General features: G+C 35.0%; 1 pseudogene; it reads right to left on the reverse strand.

Annotated features, from left to right (window-relative positions):
* Positions 1–786, reverse strand: part of LOC130876345 (RNA-binding protein EWS-like) — a 70,075-nt pseudogene extending 69,289 nt beyond the window's left edge.
* Positions 787–13,808: the final 13,022 nt, after the last annotated feature.

Below are 13,808 nucleotides of genomic sequence, written 5' to 3' on the forward strand. Positions count from 1 at the left end.
TTCTCCTTTGTTCTAAAATATTCTATGATACAGAATAAAGATGCATTTCAATTTTGTTGTTGTTTTTGTTTGCTTGTTTTTGTTTGATTGTTTTTCGAGACAGGGTTTCTCTGTAGCTTTGGGGCCGGTCCTGGAACTAGCTCTTATAGACCAGGCTGGTCTCCAACTCACAGAGAACTGTTGCCTCTGCCTCCGGAAAACTGGTATTAAAGGCGTGCACCACCACTGCCTGTCTTCAATTCTTAAAGTTAGTAATTAACCACAGAAAAGATTAAAGTATAATTCCATGTATATATGCAAATTTCTACTCACTCGAACTCTCACTTTCTTGACAAGGGTTTTATTAAAATAATTTTGTTTCACTCTTGGTAAAGAATTTCAGAATCATTTCCATTTAACGTTAATAATTTTTTGTGATTTCTCCTATTAATATTGCTTTTAGAATGTGGTAAATGTTAATTTATCACAATTCCATTTCAAACATATGATTTCTGATAGGAATTTATTCCACATATATGTTGGAATAGCCCATCAGCCAAAACAAAGAGGAATTAAAGGACAATGTGATGGATGGCAGTTGTCTCTAAGTAAAAGCATCTTAGAGCTAATGTAATTACACAAATGCTTATTTTATTACGTCCTGTGTGCCGAATTCTTCAACAGATGCAATGAACGGTCAATTACTTCGGTGACTGGTAACACCACGTAGCCACTGGGACCAAATCTGGCCAATGTTTTTTGAAGCAGACCTCTGAACTTAATGGCAGCAGTTGCCCTATCCACCATTGTTCAATTAATCAAATGCTAATTGACTTGGTGAGAACCATGTTTGCTGTCTAAGTCATTTAGATTTATCTTGCCAAAGCTTCTGGTGACACCAGGGTGCCTCGCTCCCCCATAACTTCTGCTTGCAGAGCCTTGCAGATGACAGAGCTGTGCCACTACTGTGCTGTTTTTTAAGAAAGCACTTAAAATCTGGGTAGAAATATTATTTTACATACTGAAGGAGACTGGAACACTTACCTTTAGAAATGATTCTTTCCTTTTGCCTCCGATCATATTTAATTTTTAAAAAGATCTGAAAAGACAATTTATTGTCCTGATAATGAAGGAATGTTTGTTCTTTATCATCAAGAGATACCGGCTTGTCTCTCTTTCAGTACAAAGGACAAGGACAGAACTATTTACTACTACATTCTCTACTACAATCTGAGAAATTTTTCTTTCATTAAAATAGTCACAGATGGTGACCAGTAATTACATGATGGTAGGTTTTCCTAGAAAAAAAAAAAAGTCCTTGGATTCCTAGCCTTACTTACTGACTTGCTGAGTGACTCACCTTGAAGGGCCATTTTATTTGATGTTCTGTGACCCAGAGCCTTGACACAGCTATAATTCCCACAGAGACTCTTGGCTCTAGGAATCTGTCATTCACAGTGGCAGGAGGAAGGCTTCCAGGTTATTAAGTCACATTCTTCTCTTTTCTTTTCTGAAAGCAGATTTATTAAACAAAAGTAGCACTAAATACAAGAGAAAGGCATGTCTGACTTTGTTTTATATATTATCTATTGTTTGTTTGTTTGTTTGAGGAAATATCAGAAAACATAATTAAAGTCGATGTCAAAAAAGTTTTTTGTGACCAGGTTACTTAGATGAAGTCTTGAATGATATTAGAATTGTATTGGAGAACTGTATTGGTGGCGCTAATAAATTTTCTAACTGAAGTGTACTCATAAAACAATATTCATTAAAGATTTAAACAAATACATTTTCCTGAACATTTACAAGGAGCTACTCTATTCCTTTTTTTTTTTAGCAAGTGTCCACAGGAATACCTGTGTGAGGTATGTGAGTGTGGCCTTCTGTGTGTGAGTGAATGTGTATGTGTCTCTGTGTGTTCGTGTGTGTTTGAACATGTATGTGGTATGTGGTTATGCACATGTACCCATATCTGTGGAAGCCAGAGGCTAATGTCGTAGGTCTTCTTCAGTTGTTCTCTGTCATCATTTTCAATGATTGGATCTCTCAATGAGCCTGAGCTTATTGAGAGTAGCTGGACAGGGAGCCTCTAGAATTTTCCCAATGCTACCTCACCAGTATTTTAGAATTCTGCTGTCTCTGCCTCCCCTGTGCTATGCTGAAAGGTTTTCCTGATTAACATTTCACTTTCTTTCTTTCTTTCTTTCTTTCTTTCTTTCTTTCTTTCTTTCTTTCTTCTTTCCTTCCTTCCTTCCTTCCTTCCTTCCTTCCTTCCTTCCTTCCTTCCTTCCTTTTTTCCTTTTATCCTCCCTTTTTCTTTCCTTCCTTCCTTCATTCCTTTCTTAATTTCTTTCTTTCTTTTTCTTTCTTTTTTTTTTTTTTTGATTTTAGAGAGAAGGTTTCTCTGGGTCACCCAGTGTGTCATAGAACTCACTCTACAGACCAGGCTGGCCTTGAACTCAGAGATCCACCTGCCTCTACCTCCAAAGTTAAGACTCAGGTTTTTACAAGAGGTTTTACAGAGACTGGTGATTCAAACCAGGTTCTCTTCCTTCATAGCAGACACTTTACCAACCAAATAAATCCCCAAATCCTTATGGTATATATTTAAATGATTGAGTCGAAAGTATAATGACCCAAAATGTAGACACTTACTGAAACATAATTAGTTGTTACCCAGGAGAGTTTATGATAGTTTCATTTTAAGGAAACAATAATTGGTTTTATTATATTAGGTAAGTACATTATTGCAAATTCTGTTGAGGTGAGAACAAAAGGAAAACAATAACTTTAGTCTTTTGGGACATACGTCTGGAGAGAGAAGTAATATATTCTTAAAATTGCCATTCATTCTCTAACAAGTTAATTCTACTTACACATTTTGAATTTATCAGCTTTGGTTTTAAAGAGAGAGTAGGTGATGAATATAAAGATCAAATAGCAAATTTTATTTACTTGAAAAAGTGACATGTAAGATCTACGATATATAATAAGGACACACACAGAGGCACACATGCACATGCATATTTATATATGTGTATATAAAAGAAAATAAAACTTACAAAATCTGTAAGGTTTTCATCAAAAAAATTTATACCACTATATATTATGCTTATATACTCTTATGTGCACATATAGGTGCATAACAATATGACTGCAGCCTGTGTTTAATGAAAGGTATTATGGGAAAGTATCTGAAGTTTAGATTTTCTTCCCTAGTTCATCATTCTTCTGTAGTAAAGACTGATGTTCCCAAATACTAATACTGCCGAGAACCGCGGCCCCCGTCTGCACTCTATGCACTAGAACCCAGTTTGCTAGCTTTGGGCATGGGGCTGGAGGTTGAGAATACACATGCAGAGACAGACCGACACACAGACCTTCCAACACTGGTACCAACCCCCCCCCCCTTTAATAGCACCATGGAGGCTTAAATACCCTGCAGTCAATGGCCAACAGGTGAAAATCCCATCCTCTGATCCTCTAGGCTAGGCACACCTTCTATTAACTTCAATTAGAAGGCTCTAGCAAGGAAGAGCAGCTGAAGGCCAGGATTTGTTGGGACTATATTTGTTGGGAAATATAGTCCCAACAAATATTTTAAAAATATAGGTTCAGATTCAGTCAAATTTAATTAATAAGAACATTTTAATATTTATTACTGTGGGTTTGCCAATTTTCTGGTGATGAATGGTAATAAATATTATTAAAATGCAACCTCATTGATAAATTTGTTTCAACACTGGAGAGACTGATGGGAAAATGGTATTATCATTCAGTTCTTTAATCTGTGAAAAGATAGGATATGAAATTTCTGCTAGCCTTAGGAGAAGTTATGAAAGTAATAGTAATTTGAGTAGAAATTTTTGCTTTATCACGTCTCAAAATTTTATTGAAAATCCTAATCTTTCATAATATTTTACCAAAATGATATTATAACTTGATATGATAACTGGAACTCTGGATAATTCCATCATTACAGGATTTAAAGTTGTTAAGATTGAAGATGATGTCTAAGTAAAGTATATGTCTGTAAATCATAAAGAAAAGCTCATCCTAGTATTCATGATTCATGATGAATATTGAGAGTCTCTGAGAGATTGTATGTATACTATTCCTTATAAGTAGTTGTCTGTATATTGTGTTTTGAGATCACTAGATCACAAATCACAGATAAACTGTTGTACAGGTTAGGAAAATGTTGGAAAGTTACGACACCCTGATTCCTGTGAGTTATTTTGTTTGTTCGTTTGTTTGTTTACTGAGCGTTAGATATCAAGGGGGAGACATAAAAACATCTACATATACACTGCTATTGAAAGGTGATAAAATAACACGTATTCTACAGAAGATGCCAGTGCTTATTTCTTTCAACGCAGTGTTTTTTTTTTTTCCTCTCTATCTCTAGCCTGCTTCCCACTGCAATGAGAACTCCTGACAAAAGAACCCTAAAAGCTTCCAGTCTGTCAGTGATTAGAACTTCCCATGGGACTTATCTGAGGCAAGTTAATGCTCCCCCTCTGTGTGGTTTTCTATGGCAGTCTGCAGTGACCCTGTCTTTCCTCAAAATATTCAACTGTCTCACAGTATTGTAAAGCGTAGCTGTGCAGTGGATTGTTAGGACTACCTAATGGAGTTTCGTGTGAGTGTGTGTGCACATGTGTGTGCAATGTTTTACCTACTTGCAATAAAACTATTACATAATATAAGTAACATATCCTGAGGCCTGTCTGAGGCTTACTTGCTTCATGAATGATTGTAACAATTCAGCTGAGAGAGAAATGTCCTGTGGTATTACTTTCAGGCACTTCAAAAAGACAGAGAATATTTCTGAAAATTGTTATTATAAGGACTATCACAGTACAAGTTTAGCATCAACGTTACCTTATACAATATATGTATGCTGGTAGGCCCTAGCACATTTTCAGTGTAAAACACCTTTTTTTTCATCAAGCCTCTAGCCATACACAATTATTTTTTATTGCTTCTCTTGCCCATACATAATTATTAGTAGCAGATTTATCTTTACTTGACTCAAGATTTAGGTTAAACATAGGTGCTGTATTTAGATCATGGCTCTTTTTCACATTTTAATTAACTTTGGTTTAAGAATGTGTGAGAAAAACAACACCCTAGCAACAAATAAAGAAGGGCTCAAGACGACCATGTATTTTGTTTTAGACAATCTTCAGTCAAGGTTGCAGAGACACATAACATTTGCTCTTCATCAGTGTCAGTGGTGGTGACTTCATACCCTGTGATGACAAGAGTCATATTTCATAGTTACACTGACCTTTAGAGTACTGCTCATGAGGCATTGCTCTGGAAGTGAGGATGCCTCACTTTGTGAAATTAGTACATGTGTCTCAATTTGTTGCCACTTTTTTCAGAGGCTGTCATTCATCTCAAATGGAGAGAAAGTGCAGGAGTCCTTCTGGGCTCATATGTGCTTTGTTGTCATCTTTCACAAGCAACTTTGTTGTTGTCTAGGCAAACTTACTATATAATTTTGTGCAAGATATTCAAGGGTGGTGCCAATCACTTATTTTTCAAATTGTAGCAATTCTTTTTAGCAAGTGAACTTTGTTCTTCTATGGTATGATTCTTCTAAGGATGCCATGTAATTGTTAATAATATGTTATTTCCCCATAGGCCAGATCATCAGACCAGGTTAAAACTGTTTCAATTTCTCTTCTGAAAAATTGAAAAGTGCACCTACTAGGATGAATGCAATTCAAAATTTAGAAAGCCGTAGGAATATGAGATTGTTTATATAAAAGATATATTGTGCTTATCTGTGCAGAAAAATAGAAGAAAATGATTGTTCTCTATTATATATATATGTGTGTGTGTGTATGTGTGTGTGTGTGTGTATAGGTATTTATGTATATAGACACATATATAATATTTGCCAATAACACTTTATCTCTAAATGTCATTTAGTAACATAACTAGCAGTTTAGATGTACAAATGAGTTCTTACCTTAACGGTTCATGACTTGAGCATACTGTGCTGAGCTGTCTGTGATACTAAGCAGTCATTCAACACTTTCAATATGACTTTTACTGTTTTTACTTTTCCAGTAGAGAAGGCTTTTTTTTATATGAAGTTGAGAGCTACTGACTTTTATAGGTGACTCTTTCATTCTTTCCTTTCTACTTCTAATCCAGAAGCTATAAGAGTTCATGGGAAAACACAAGAAAGCAGCTGGTTAAAGTGTCATAAAATGTCACGAGGCTCATCTGCCGTTAACTATCTTTGTGGTCTTAGTGGTGGTGTATTTCGTTCATAGGAGACATTAGCATTTTACACCTGAAAGTCAGAAAGTTGTTAAATCACTCTTTTTAAATTTAAAATTATGTTATATATGCCAAGCTAGAATTGTTTAACAAAGGATTGCACTGTACTGGGTTTCAGAGAAACAAAGGAATTTGAATTATGTTCATAAACATTCTTGTCCTTATAGTATAAGGGACAGTTCCTCCTAACATTGCAGCCCTGCTATAGTAAAGCATCAGTACTTCCAAATCTGTGCTCTATTGACTGCTCAGAATTATGCTTGGAGATGTTCTTCTCAGAACAGAGTGAAAAACTGACTTTGAAACTCACTGGAAAATAATTTTAAAAAAAGTTATTTTCATTACAGACTTTTTACTCTAATTAAAGCACACAGGGGAAAAAAAAACTATGATGAAATGTAAAATAACCAAGCTAAATTACACCATACAGTTATTTGTACTTTTCTTTTAACATAGGTAAACAGATCATATTTTTATTTAATTACAGTATTTTTCCTTTGATTCAAATAATCAAGCAAAGGCTTGGAAAATAACTCAATTTTTATTGTGCTTGCTAGGTGAACACGAGTATCTGAATTGATTCTAAACAACCTTGTTTTATAAAAAAAGGTATGAAAGTGATGAAACTGTCTTTAATTCTTAGAATTGGGAGGGAGAGACATCCCATGGCCCTGCCAATAAGTTAGTAAAGCACAGGTCGCAATGAGAGAGTCTATAAAAAAGAAAAAAAAGGAGGAAATGTAATAAATGAATAAGAAAAAAGGAAGGAAGGAAGGAAGGAAGGAAGGAAGGAAGGAAGGAAGGAAGGAAGAAAAAATGGAAGGGAAAAGTGAAAGAAAAAAGACAAAATGGAGGGAGGGTTCAGGAGAAAAGTAGGGAGAAGGAGACAGAAAGAGAGACAGAGACAGAACAAAAACTCAGAAAGAGACTTATTTTTCTTAAAATACTCCTGACTTACGTATTTCTACCTTTCACTGTAAAAAAAAAGTTGACTTATTTTCTGCCAATCATAAATCACATTTAACTCATGTATTCAATAATTAAAGATGAATCAAGTGCTATTTTGCCTTCTGCTAATATTGAGAAATGTATATCAATCAAGTATAATTTTCATTGTCTATGTAACTCAGAATGCTGTAGTAGGCCATATGGTAATGGACAAAAGTTGTACAATAATGTATTTTGTTTTTCCCTGGTAATATTTTTTACATGTGCCTTTTAAAGCACAGAATATACTGGATTGCTTTCCAAAATAATTTAAATAAGAATTTTTCATAGGAAATAGACTTTCAGAATATTAACATTTAAACCTCTTTTAATCCCTGAGCATCATCAAGGATCTTTTCTTTCAAATCGTGGTATTTTGCTATTCTCAAAGAAAGCAAAACCGAGCAAGCAGCAAGGGAGGCATAAGTATGAAGCTTTTGAGTACTTACACATTTCCACTTGCTTATAATTTCATCTAGCTGCAGGAGTTGAGGTATAAGACCATTTTCTATGGAACAGAAGAATGCAGAAGCTCTGCCAATAATACAAATTTCCATAAGTAAAATTGCATAAGATCCATGTAATTTCTTTTGCCTCTGATAGTCAGACTAACTTCTAAGATATTATCCACTTGATAACACTCAATCAGTAAATATTTATTACCTTTTTGTATATGCCTTTTTATGTCAAAACATAAGTTTTTTGGCAATAAAGTTTAATGTGAGATGATTAACTTTTCCTAGATCTTATAAAGTTCACACGTAAACCAAAATACTTAGGTACTCTTATTAGTAAATACCGTTTATTTAGTTAATTGTTTTGTTTCCATTTAAAAGCCACTATTATGAAAGATAATTCACATACCACAATATTTGTAAAATTAGAAACATTTACCTATTTATTAAAAATATATTGATGGTATAGTAGTGACAATGTGATATAATTTTAAAATATTTACATCATATCACAATGAAAGTTTATAGTCCTCATTTTTCTTGGACCATCGTTCTACACAACCACCCTCCAAGGCCCAACACTACTACTTGTGTAATTTCTGTCTGTATACTACTGCTTATTCTAGATATCCTATAAGATAGAATAACATATGTATTTGTGACTGTTTGATTTCATTGAATCTTTTTGACAGAAACTATTTAGAATATGATTACTTGTATATATACACCTCATAAGATATTATGGTCTACTAAGAGCATTGCTTCACTGATATTTTAGTTTCTTTTCTGTTGAGATTTGATGAAGAAGAAAAATTGCATTTATCAATGTTTCATTTGTCCTAGTGCCATCATATATGATAAGCAGCTGACAAGCAATGTTACCAGGTAAAAATATGAAATTTTCATATAATCACAAAGTGATATGCAAGGAAAATATATGCAACAATTTGCATGTGACTTCTCTGCTCAGCAATGACACCCACTGAGATGAAATTCAGAGTGAGCACTATAACTAGAGTTGAGAGTTTACAATACTTCACGAAATAAATGTCACAAAATTTAATTTATGTAACGCATACTACTCATATGTAAATTAGCATATGGATAGCATACGTGAATTACTGTTTTTGACATTTATTTCATGGTGCTCTATAAAAAATTTCAACTCTGGCTATTGTTCTTTTTTATTTCCTTCATATTACCAAATATTTCTCAATAATAGAATAAAGCTCACATTAAAAATACCACCACACTTGACACTCCACTAATTTGAAGTGGTCTCAAATGAGTGCCCTCGATTTTGTTTGCCTATTTCTAGTCCCTGTTTTGATAAATTTAACTGTTATCACTCTTTACTTCACATTATATTCCAATAAAACCTTTCACCATTTTATACTTTTTAAATTGTCTCCCTACTTCCTTTCCTTTGACCAAAAACTCACGCCAGGAATACATGACACAACTTTATTGTTGCTGAGAGCATCACTGACCACTTCCTGCTATTTGTTTATTTTATTAAGATCATTAAAGTTCTAGTTTGAAAGTTCATTGTAACCAGCTTCTTCCCTGGTATCTTATGTCATGAGTCAAAGAAGTTTTTCTAAGAGAAATTCAGTTGGAGAGTGTTAGGACTTGAACTCAGGCCCTTGGACGTGATAAGCACATACAGTACCACTGATGCTCAAAGAAAGCTTCTTTCCTGGTTTCTTTTGGATTTTGAACCTCTGTAGAAAAAAAGACATATATTTAAATAATACAAAAAGAAGACAGAATATTATCCATTTTATAACTCTATTTATCAGGTGGCATCATTATTAGTGGACAGTGGAAGGATGTGGTTGATATTTCTTACACGTGATTTTGAAAGATGAATATTTTAATTTCTTCTATTTTCTAAAGCTTAGCCTAGAAATCATGACAATAAAATTAGTTGAAAAACACAAAAAAGTAATAAAAGACTGCATAAATTTTTGTCTCATATAAAAAGGGGGCAACAATTGTATGATATACAAGTATTTTCTTTTGTTTATGATAAATTTTAAATGGAACTGTTTGCTTTCTTTTATTAATTCTCTCATACATTACTTCCCTATCATAACTCCCCAAACACACTCCTTCCAATCCCTACCACCACCTCCCTTCTCTCCTAAATCCATACCCCTTCTTTTTCCAGTCAAAAAAAAAAGTGGCCTCCTAAAGGTATCAACAAAACTTGGCCTAACAAGTGACAATAAAACTAGGCAGGAACCCTCATGTTAGGACTAGACAAGGCAACACAGTAGAATTTACACCAACAGCTGGGGATCATCCTTCAAGGAACAGAACCATACTCTCTCCAAGTTATCAGCAGTTGTGTAGCCTGCTCTGTTTGTGGGACTCCTGACAGCAGAACCAGAATCTAACCCTAAAGCATGAGCTGGTGTTGTCAGGAGCTGTGGGCCTCTTCCCACAGCCCAGCTCATGGCTGCCTGGCTAGCTTATGCCCTGAAATAACAACATACAAATTGTATTCTTTTAAACACTGCTTGGCCCATTAGCTCTAGCCCTTACTGGCTGATTCTCATATCCCGATCAACTCATCTCTAATAATCTGTGTAGCACCAGTCTTACCGGGAAAGATTCAGCATGTCTGACCTGGAGGCTTGCTTCATTGCATCTGCCTCTGAGAGGAGCTGCCCTGCATCTGCCCGGGAGAGGGGAGCATGGCGTCTGACTCTGAGAAAATGTGGGTGTCTGGTAGATTCAGCACCATTTAAATATGCAAATCTCCTCTGTGGATGAGGATTATGAATCCAGCCATCTTGGACAGACATAATTCTCCAGACCATGTGAGCCTAGTGTAAAAGCATTCTGTGGCATTTGGGGTGAACAGTTTTAGAACTAGCATGTGATCCTCCTTATTCCCTGTTTCAGGAAAGGAAAGTTCCAATCCTGTTTCTAAGACAAGCTCATGCCAAAAGGTGGTAAAACTGAAGTAGATTAACCTGTAACAATTCTAGAAATAAGCTTTCCTTATCAGACAGTCAACTTTAAGAATTGCTGGCAGCATACAGTATAGCTCTCCAGATGGACAGATTCATTCAGGAAGCAGATGATACATGAAAATTGCAAGAAGTATGCTCGAGGTGTTCCCATCAGTTCAAGCCTGCCTAGTTATATATGACTGCAGGGCTAGCTGGGGTGATTTACCAAGCGTTTGGATAAGTTTTACCAAGAGTTACAGCTTAGCAGCACAGCAATTGCTTGGCACACATTTGGCCCTGGGTTCAATGCCCAGTACCACCAAGAATAAGATGAAAGAGGATCAGAAAAGGATGAGGAAGAGGAAGCATTACTAGTGGAATCAGCGGCCGATTATAAGTGATAAAAGTACTAAAAATTTGTATATCATTTTTTACTGTGATTAATTTAGATAGCTTTGAGATTCATGTACCAGGTACTCTTGTTTTTTTTTTTTTTTTTTTTTTTTTTTTTTTTTTTTTTTTTTTTCCCCAAAGACATGAATAGAATCTTTGCTTCTAAATTTTATAAATTTTCATACTATGGTTTACCTGTGTATACTTCTGGCATTCAAGCACTGGAACTGCTGACTTAATCCTTCAAGTGATTTTAAATACCATTTGAAATTATTTCTTTTTTTTTCTGGGATTATAGTATAATTATACCATTTTCCTATTTGTTCATAGACTGTGCCACTTAGTAACATCAGAAATAACACTGAAAAAGTCCCATCAATATGACTGCCTAGACATGAGCTAGACAAGGACAAAAATAGACATGCCATAGTGGATGGGGGAAAAAAGCACAAAGTCTCAACTCTACACAGGGAATCACAGTAAAATAAAAGATGCTGAGAGTAGGAGAAAGAGTCCTCCTCAGGGAAGAGCACAGCAATTGATTATCCAGTAGCAAATTGTCAGCCCTGAATACATACAAGCAACACTTTACAGACTAAACAAGTTATATTGAAAATATATAAAGTATATATATAAATAAAAATATTTGCATATATATGCATGTAGTAAATCATTAATGAAAAAGGAGGCCATAAATTTGATAGAAAGCAATGTTATCTGGCAGGGTTTAGAGAGAGAAAAGGGAAGGAACACATGTTTTAATTATAACCTCAAGAAAAAGAATATAGTTTAAACAGAATCTTAGCAAAGTCAACACAACCAATAAATACACCCTCAAGGCATGGGGAAATTTCATAGTGGTCCCCTGTCTAGAAAAGAACTACAGGAAACTAAGAATACCTGAGAGATGGAAAATTATTTTTCACCAGTTATTGAGCTCCCTAATTGGTTATCCAATATCTGTTCCCGCGAGCCATGCAACGTTTGGTTGTCTTATGTTGTAAGTTGCCCCACGTTGGGCACATTATGTCATAAGCCACACCACATTGTGTTGACATATGTCTCAGGTCGCGTTTTTTGGGTGACTACTGCCGTGATCCTAGCCTCAGTAGGTCCGTATGTTCCAGGGTAGAGGTGTGAGGATTAGAGAAGTTAAGTAGGAAGAACAGAGGTAAGGAAAAACACAGAGGCATAGGATAGTACTAGGAGAGCAGCTTAGTGAATATTGAATGCTAAATTTTGAGTTCTGAGTCCTGAGTCCACATGTGTTTAATTTTACATACACTTTTATACCCCAATACAGAAAGGGTAAAAAAGGCAAAAGACTGCTTTAACTTGATACAAAGGATAACTTGAAAAGTTAATGCTTCAACACTTTCAGACATCAAGCCATTAATTCATGGGAAAAGCATTCTGTTGTTTAGGCAATGAATCCATGCTAGGCCAAGTATCCTAAAGGCAGCCACTCCCTAGATCAAACCTCCTAGTTCAAAAGGAGCAGAAATATGTTTGAATTCTCTGACCTTTGGTCAGGGTGGTGAGGATAAACTTGTATGGGCCATTTTAATGTCCAAAACACAAGGTAAATACATCCTAGGTTAGTGTATATAGTTACAGTTGTTGCTAACAACTTTGAGCAACCTCAAACTCTCTGACCTTCAGACAAAGTGAAATAAGCTTACATTTTAGGGCCACCAAGCAATCTCTTTTTATTAGTTTTCGTTTGAAGTCTATTTCGTTAGATATTAAAAAGTGTATACAAGCTCTCTCCTTAGGTCCATTTGATTGAAATATGTTGTTCCAACTCTTTAACCTGAGGTAATGTCTCCCCTAGATACTGAGATATGGTTTTTGGATGCCGCAGAATGATAGAGTCTTTTTTCATATTCATTTTGTTCTTCTGTGTCTTTTTATTGGGGGAATTGAGCACATTGATGTTGAGCAATATGAATGAATAATAAATGTTGATTGTTTTTGTTACATTGTTAATGGTGGTATTGGTGATATGTGTTATTTTTGGTGGTGGTGGTGTGAATCTGTACTTTTCTTTCTTTTTTTTTTTTTTTTTTGATTTTCCTGTATTTTCATGGGTGCAGTTAACCTACATAGGTTGGAGTTTCCCATCTAGCACCTGCTGTATATCTGGTTTTGTATATCAATATTATTTAAATTTGATTTTTAATCATAGAATATCTTATTTTTGTCATCTATGTTAATGGAAAGTTTTACTGAGTGCAGGAGTCTGGGCTGGAAACATTGGTCTCTTAGAATCTTCAAAATATCTCTCTCATTGCCATTCTGGCTTTTAGAGTCTCTATTGAGAAGTCAGGTGTAATTCTCATAGGTCTGCCTTTATATTTTTACTTGATCCTTTTTTGTTAAAGTTTTTAATATTATTTCTGTGTCCTGTATGTTTAGTATCTTTGTTTGTTTAGTTTTTGTTTTTCTTTTTTTGTTTCTCTGGTTGTTTGGTTGGTTTTGGTTTTGCAAAACATAGTTTCTCTGAAGTTTTGGAGCCTGTCTTGGAACTAGCTCATGTAGACCAGGCTGGGCTTGAACTCACAGAGAACCACCTGCCTCTCTCTCCTGAGTGCAGGAATTAAGGATGATTGCCACCAGTGTACAGTTTTAGTGCTTTGATTATTTTTTGAGAAGGGAACTTTTATTTTGTCCAATCTATTTGATATTCTGTATGCTTTTTTTTTTACTTATTTATTTATTTTTATTCTTT

The sequence above is a fragment of the Chionomys nivalis genome, chromosome 6 (genome assembly GCF_950005125.1).
Source record: "Chionomys nivalis chromosome 6, mChiNiv1.1, whole genome shotgun sequence".
Taxonomy (NCBI): Eukaryota; Metazoa; Chordata; class Mammalia; order Rodentia; family Cricetidae; genus Chionomys; species Chionomys nivalis.